At 42.1% G+C, this 8,725-nt stretch overlaps 1 pseudogene; it reads right to left on the minus strand.

The window, feature by feature from the left end:
• Positions 1 to 1,164: 1,164 nt before the first annotated feature.
• LOC110573597 lies at positions 1,165 to 1,656 on the minus strand (annotated as a pseudogene).
• Positions 1,657 to 8,725: the final 7,069 nt, after the last annotated feature.

Genomic DNA, 8,725 nt, shown 5'->3' on the forward strand with positions numbered 1-8,725 from the left:
ACAGAAGAGAACACAAAGGCAGATAGAAATTTGGCCCTTCTCATAAAGCCGGGCAGATAGAGCCGGTCACAGATATGTTCTCAAGATAAACGATAACTGGTCGTTAAGTACGAGGACTTGTGTGAGAGTTGACAGCAACATTTGATACGTGTCTTTCATCCTAAATTTACCTGGTAATTGGGGTGGCCATTTGTGTGAGCTAATGGTCTTTCACCAAAAAAGTAATGAAACTTACAGCTTCTCTAGGATGGGCAGGTAATCACAACGTGGAACCAGGACCTAAATTAAAGTCCCAGAGACCAAGGGATGGGGTGCTATCTCCCTTGGCATTTACACCTCAAAGGTGGTAACAGCAGCAAGAGGCAATTTAGACTTTTCAGATACTTCTGTGCATCTCAAAGGGACAGAGAAAGAATTTATAATGACAAGTTTGCTAAAGAAATGGCCTAATCAAAGGAAGGGGCAGCCACTTGTCTACTCCCTGTTTCTATGATTTTTTACTTTTAAGATTACACATGTAAGTGATACCATGCATTATTTGTCTCTGTCTGGCTTATTTCACTTAGCAAAAGTTCTTCCAGGCAAATCCGTGCGGCAGGGGATTGGAAGATGGGGGAGATAGGGAGAGATTGGTAAAAAGGTACAACTTTTAGCTATAAGATAAGATCTGAGGATCTAATGTAAAACACGGTGATTGTACTTGATAACACAGTATTATATAACTGAAATTTGAGTAGAACTTGAATGTTTTCACATGTATATATAGTAAGTGAGGTGATGGAGGTGTTAATTCACTCGATGGGGGGAACCCTTCATTGGGCTCTCTGCTCATTTATCAAATCACCACAATATACAATTTAAATATCTTACAGTTTTGTCAATTATACCTCAATAAGACGGAAATCTAAAAATGAGGAAAATCCTTTCCCCCTTTTACACGAGTAAAAATTAATGTTAACTTTTTAAAAATTTAAATTCAATTAGCCAACATATAGTACACCATTAGTTTTTGATGTACTGTTCAATGATTAATTAGTTGCCTCTAACACCCAGTGCTCATCACAACACGTCATCTTTATCCATTCATCTGTTGAAGGACCTTTCAGTTCCTTGTTAATATTTTTTTATGGTGAAAAAATTTAGATTTAGCCAGCTGGACTCAGTTTAGATGATCCCAATTTTGTTGGCAACATCCAAACCATCATAGTCAGGAGCCAGTCAAACATAGGCCTTCTCTCCATCAGGCCTGATCAAGGTGTTCATCTTGGCCACGCCAATGTCACAGAGCTTCTTCATAGCCTGTTTGATCTGGTGCTTGTTGACCTTGACATCCACAATGAACACAAATGTGTTGTCTTCTATTTTCTTCATGGCTGACTCAGTAGTCAGAGGGACCTTGATGATGACCTAGTGATCAAGCTTGTTTCTCCTGGGGGTGCTCTTTCGAGGATATTTGGGCTGCCTTCAGAGACGCAGTGTCTTGGGTCATTGGAATGTAGGTGATGTGCGGATCTTTTTTTTTTTTTTTTTTTTTTTTTTTTGTGACTGGACACCTTTCAGCACTGCTTTCTTGGCCTTCAAAGCCTTGGCTTTGGCTTTGGCTTTGGCTTCGGCTTTGGGAGGGGCAGGGGCTTCCTTCTTAGCCTTTGGCACCATCTTCGTAAAAGGGGTCCTTGTTCACTTTTGATTCAGACTTGTCCTGATAGCAGCTTAATGCCTTTTATATATATTGCATTGCACCCTCTCCTGTTTGACCCTGAATATTTCCAGTGCTCTAGAATGCCTCCAAGTGCCCCTCCCAGGCTCCCCCAGCACTAATCACTATTCTAAATTCTATCATGGTGGGTTAATTTGAGTTTCATATAAAGATATTATGCAGTGTGTACCTGTTGTGATCGGGACTCTTCTGCTCAACATAGTAATTGTGAGGTTGACTCATGCTGTTGCGTGTGTTGTTTTGCTTTTATATTTCTGTATAGAATGCCATTGTATGGATGTAGCACATTTCCACATTGGTGGACACTTCTTCCAAGTGTTTGACTATCATCAGTTAGAGTTGCTGTAAACATTCTTGTTCAAGTCTTTTGGACATGTGCCTGGGAGGGGAATTGCAGGATCTGTGCACGTGTAGCTCTAGGATTTGCTGCCACGCAGCTGTACATAGTGGCCGTATCTTTTCACACTCCTATAGGGAAGGCAAGGTTATTCAAGCTCATCGGTGACAACACTGGATGTCAGCCCTTACCATTTTAGCTCCTCCGGTTGGGGTATAGAATTATTTCCCTGGGATCTAATGGAAATTTTCTGATGAGTCCTGATGAGTGGTGTCTCAATGTGGTTTTGATTTGAGTTTCCCTGATGGCTAATGATGATGAACATTTTTCATGTGTCTGTTAGCCATTTGTATGTCTTCTTTGGAGAAGTGTCTGTTCATGTCTTCTGCCCATTTTTTGACTTGATTATTTGTTTTTTGGGTGTTGAGTTGGAGAAGTTCTTTATAGATCTTGGATACCAGCCCTTTATCTGTAGTGTCATTTGCAAATATCTTCTCCCATTCTGTGGGTTGCCTCTTTGTTTTGTGGACTGTTTCCTTTGCTGTGCAGAAGGTTTTTATCTTGATGAAGTCCCAAAAGTTCATTTTTGCTTTTGTTTCACTAGCCTTTGGAGATGTATCTGGAAAGAAGTTGCTGTGGCCGATGTCAAAGAGGTTACTGCCTATGTTCTCCTCTAGGATTTTGATGGATTCCTGTCTCACATTGAGGTCTTTCATCCATTTAGAGTTTAGCTTTGTATATGGTGTTAGAGAATGGTTGAGTTTCATTCTTCTGCATGTGGCTGTCCAATTTTCCCAGCACCATTTATTGAAGAGACTTTTTTCCATTGCATACTTTTTCCTGCTTTGTCGAAGATTATTTGACCATAGAGTTGAGGGTCCATATCTGGGCTCTCTATTCTGTTCCATTGGTCTATATGTCTGTTTTTGTGCCAGTACCATGCTGTCTTAGTGATTACTGCTTCGTAATACAGCTTGAAATCGGGCAACGTGATGCCCCAGCTTTGTTTTTCTTTTTCAATATTTCCTTGGCGATTCGGGGTCTTTTCTGATTCCATACAAATTTTAGGATTGTTTGTTCCAGCACTTTGGAAAATGTCATTGGAATTTTGATCGGGATGGCATTGAAGGTAATAGATTGCTCTGGGTAGCATAGACATTTTAACAATGTTCATTCTTCCGATCCATGAGCATGGAATGTTTTTCCATCTTTTTGTGTCATCTTCAATTTCTTTCATGAGTGTTGTGTAGTTCCTGGAGTATAGATCCTTTACCTCTTTGGTTAGGTTTATTCTGAGGTATCTTATGGTTTTTGGTGCTACTGTAAATGGAATCATTCCTCTAATTTCTCTTTCTACAGTGGCATTGTTAGCCACTGGTTTCTGTGCATTGATTTTGTATTCTGCCACATTACTGAATTGCTCTATGAGTTCTAGTAATTTGGGGGTGGAGTCTTTTGGGTCTTCCATATAAAGTATCATGTCATCTGCGAAAAGAGAGTTTGACGACTTCTTTGCCAGTTTGAATACATTTTATTTTTTTGTTGTCTGATTGCTGTTGCTGGGACTTCTAGTACTATGTTGAATAACAGTGGTGAGAGTGGGCATCCTTGACGTGTTCCTGATCTTAAGGGAAAGGCTCTCAGCTTTTCCCCATTGGGGATGATATTCGCTGTGAGTTTTTCATAGATGGATTTTATGAACTTGAGGAATGTTCCCTCTATCCCTATACTCTGAAGAGTTTTAATCAGGAAAGGATGCTGTATTTTGTCAAATGCTTTCTCTGCATCATTTGAGAGGACCATATGGCTCTTCTCTCTCCTCTTATTAATGTGTTCTATCACATTGATTGATTTTCAAATGTTGAATCACCCTTGCATCCTGGGGATGAATCCCACTTGGTCGTGGTGGCTGATCCTTTTAATGTATTGTTGGATCCTATTAGCTAGGATTTTGTTGAGGATTTTGGATATATTCATCAGGGATATCAGTCTGAAACTCTCCTTTTTGATGGGGTCTTTGCCTGGTTTGGGGATCAAGGTAATGCTGGCCTCATAGTCTGGAAGCTTTCCTTCTGTTTCTATTTTTTGAAACTGCTTGAGGAGAATAAGTATTATTTCTTCTTTGAATGTTTGGTAGAATTTCCCAGGGAATCCATCAGGCCCTGGACTCTTGTTTTTCTGGGAGGTTTTTGATCACTGCTTCAATCTTGTTACTGGTTATTGGCCTATTCAGGTTGTCAATTTCTTCCTGTTTCAGTCCTGGCAGTTTATAGGGTTCCAGGAAGACCTCCATTTCATCCAGATTGCTCAGTTTATTGGCATATGGTTGTTGATAATTTCTAATTGTTTCTATGTCCTTGGTGTTAGTTGTGATCTCTTATCTTATTAATTTGGGTCCTTTCTCTTTTCTTTTGGATAAGTCTGGCCAGTGGTTTATCGATCTTATTAATTCTTTCAAAGAACCAACTTCTAGTTTCGTTGATCTGATCTACTGTGTTTCTGGTTTCTAATTCATTGATCTCTGCTTTAATCTTATTTCTCTTCTAATGCGTGGCTTAGGCATCGTTTGTTGCTTTTTCTCTAGTTCCTTAAGGTGTAGAGTTGGTGAATTCAGGATTTTCGGGTTTTTTTGAGTGAGGCTTGGATGGCTATGTATTTCCCCCTAAGACCACCTTTGCAGTATCCCATAGGTTTTGGACTGATGTGCTTTCATTCTTTTTTTTTTTAAAGGATTTTTTTATGTATTCATTCAAGACACAGAGATAGACAATATGAGCAGGGGGAGAAGCAGAGGGAGGGGGAGAAGCAGGCCTCCCACTGAGCAGGAAGCCCGATGCGGGGCTCGATCCCAGGACCCTGAGCTGAAGGCAACCACCCAAACAACTGAGCCACCCAGGCGCCCCTGTGTTTTCGTTCCTATTGGTTTCCATGAATTGTTTAAGTTCTTCTTTGATTTCCTGGTTGCCCAAACATTCTTTTTTTTATTATGCTATGTTAATCACCTTACATTACATCATTAGTTTTTGATGTAGTGTTCCATGATTCATTGTTTGCGTGTAACACCCAGTGCTCCATTCAATACGTGCCCTCTTTAATACCCATCACCAGGCTAACCCATCCCCCCATGCCCCTCCCCTCTAGAACCCTCGATTTGTTTCTCAGAGTCCATAGTCTCTCATGGTTTGCCTCCCCCTCCGATTTCCCCCCCTTCATTTTTCCCTTCCTACTATCTTCTTTTTTTATTAACATATAATGTATGATTTGTTTCAGAGGTACAGGTCTGTGATTCAACAGTCTTACACAATTCACAGCACTCACCATAACACATACCCTCCCCAATGTCTATCACCCAGCCACCCCATCCCTCCCACCCCCCACCACTCCAGCAACCCTCAGTTTGTTTCCCGAGATTAAGAATTCCTCATATCAGTGAGATGATATGATACATGTCTTTCTCTGATTGACTTATTTCACTCAGCATAATACCCTCCAGTTCCATCCACATCGTTGCAAATGGCAAGATTTCATTCCTTTTGATGGCTGCATATATTCCATTGTATATAAATCCCACATCTTCTTTATCCATTCATCTGTTGATGGACATCTTGGCTCTTTCCATAGTTTGGCAATTGTGGACTTTGCTGCTATAAACATTGGGATGCACGTACGCCTTCGGATCCCTACATGACCCAAACATTCTTGAGCAGAGTGGTCTTTAGCTTCCAAGTGTTTGAATTTCTGCCAAATTTTTTCTTGTGATTGAGTTCCAGTTTTAAAGCATTATGGTCTGAGAATATGCAGGGAATAATCTCAATCTTTTGGTATCGGTTGAGACCTGATTTGTGACCCAGTATGTGGTCTATTCTGGAGAAAGTTCTGTGTGTGCTCAAGAAGAATGAGCATTCTGTTGTTTTAGGGTGGAATGTTCTGTATATATCTATGAGGTCCATCTGCTCCAGTGTGTCATTCAAAGCTCTTGTTTCTTGATTTTCTACTTAGATGATCTGTCTATTGCTGAGAGTAGAGTATTGAGGTCTCCTACAATTAACATATTGTTATCAATGACTCTATTTTGGTTAGCAGTTGGCTTATGTAGATGGCTGCTCCCATGTTGGGGGTATAGATATTTACCATTGTTAGATCTTCCTGTTGGATAGACCCTTTAAGAATGATATAGTGTCCTTCTGTGTCTCTAACTACAGTCTTTAGTTTAAAATCTAATTTGTCTGATATAAGAATTGCTTCCCCAGCTTTCTTTTGAGGTCCACTGGCATGGAAGATGGATCTCCATCCCTTCACTTTCAGTCTGGATGTATCGTTAGGTTCCAAATGAGTCTCTTGTAGACAGCATATGGATGGGTCCTGTCTTTTTATCCAGTCTGCAACCCTGTGCTGTTTTATGGGAACATTTAGGCCATTCACGTTGAGAGTGATTATTGAAAGATATGTATTAATTGTCATCATGTTGCCTGTGAAGATGTTGTTTTTATAGATTGTCCCTGTAAATTTCTGTTGTAGATCACTCTTGGGGTCTTTCTCTTTTTATAGAGCGCCCCCCCCCCCTTAATAATTCTTGCAGGGCCGGCTTAGTGGTCACATATTCTTTCAGTTTCTGCTCGTCTTGGAAGTTCTGCATCTCTCCATCCATTCTAAATGACAGCCTTGCTGGATAAAGTATTCTTGGCTGCATGTTCTTCTCATTTAGTACCCTGAATATGTCTTGCCAGGCCTTTCTGGCTTGCCAGGTCTCTGTGGATAGGTCTGACGTTATTCTGATGTTCCTCCCTCTGTATGTAAGGAATCCCTTCCCCCTAACTGCCCTTAAGATGGTTTCCTTGGTTCTAAGATTTGCAAGTTTTACTATTACATGCTGGGGTGTTGGCCTGTTTTCCTTGATCTTGGGAGGGGTCCTCTCTGCCTCTAGGACTCGAATGTTTGTTTCATTCCCCAGATTAGGGAAGTTCTCAGCTACGATTTGCTCAAATACATCTTCTAGTCCTCTCTCTCCACTCCCTCCGGGATTCCAGTAATTCTGACATTGGAATGCTTCATGGTGTCACATTTCTCTGATTCTATTTTCATGGATTCTGAGTTGTTTTTCCCTGGCCTCCTCTTTTCCCTTTTTATCTATTATATTGTCTTCCAGGTCACTGATTCGTTCTTCTGCCTCACTTACCCTAGCCGTTAGATTATCTAAATTAGATTGGATCTCATTGATAGCATTAAGTTCTGCCAATTCAGCTTTCATTTCTGCCTTTAGAGACTCTATGTTGCCATTAGTTGACTTCTCCATTCTAGCTATTGTCTTCACAATTGCTAGCCTGAATTCCATCTCCGACATCTTGGTTATATCTGCATCCATTTGTAAATCTGCAGCATAAGTCATAATCTGAGTCTTTTCTATTTTGGGGGTTCCTCCTCCTAGTCATTCTGTTGATGGGGGGTTGAGGGAATGTATAGAGTCCAAACTATTGAACAGAACCCAAGCAAGATGCACCTGTTTTCTAGGGACCTTAGGGTTGCTGGCCTCTTGTTTTCCCAGCCTGTCTTCTGTGGGAGGGGCTTGCCACGCTGTTACTCAGGCAACCCTGTTTGGGCAGAGTTGCCCTGCCTCCTGTGGCAGGGAATGGGCACATTTTTTGGGGGGGGGAGCTTTTGTTCTCTGGTGGCTTTCCCTTGTGGCTTTCTGGCTTTCCCCCTCTCTTCTGAGAGAGCAGAAGAGACCGTTTCCAACCTTCTGCCTCAGAGCAGAGAGATCTCCGTTTGTTCTTCAGTGAGCTCTCCAGGCCACACTGTCTCCATTTCTGTCCGTGCTGCTATAAACTGCAGCGTCCTGGGTTGTGTGCCCCTCAGCAGCGCTCCCAGTTCTTGCCTCCAGGTTGGGGCATGTCTCGGCCCTTTGTGCTTCTAAAACTGCCAGCCGCCCCCAGTTCACACGTGTGGCCCCACTCTGGGTTTCCATCCGCGGGGCTGTCCTAAAGTCCTTTCCCTGTCTCTACTGGTCTGCGAGTCTGTGCCTGGTCCCCAGGTGGGAGGCTATCACTCCTCTGCGGTGTAGGATCCCTATGGCCAGGCTCCCTCCCCCTTCCATTTATCTTCCGATATCTGCCCACAGAATCACGACTCCCTGAATTGTACCTCGAAACCAACCGCTTGTGGTATTTTGTTTGTAGAGATCCAGATCTATCTTCTTACATCTCAGGCTGATTTCGTGGGTGCTCAGAGAGGTCTGGTAGATATCCAGCTCAATTCCGGGACCGGTTGGTCCCCTACTCCTCTGCCATCTCCCCCCCCCCCATTTTTTTCTTTATAACAATTTAAAGATGTCATTTCATTGTCACTTTTATACAATCGAGATAATTGACATACCTGTGTGTCACTGCTGTCTTAGAGAATGCAATGAGGTGACCAATCATAGTATAGAGTAAGTGTTCGGTATTGCTTTCCTCTTCGTGTACCAGTGCTGCTCTAGGTCCTGGTGGTGCAGCCCAGAACAGACACCCAAGGGAGTTTACATTCTTGCACCATAGAGAGATAGAGAAGTGTGCAGACACAGGTCGCAGGAAGTGCTACTGGGAGAAAGTAGAACAACTGTGTAGATTTGTTTTTGGAGGAGGAGAAATCCTGGCTCATGGTTTCAACTCTATTCCCTACAGGTTCTGTGGATGTAG

This window comes from Neomonachus schauinslandi, chromosome 16, assembly GCF_002201575.2.
Source record: "Neomonachus schauinslandi chromosome 16, ASM220157v2, whole genome shotgun sequence".
Taxonomy (NCBI): Eukaryota; Metazoa; Chordata; class Mammalia; order Carnivora; family Phocidae; genus Neomonachus; species Neomonachus schauinslandi.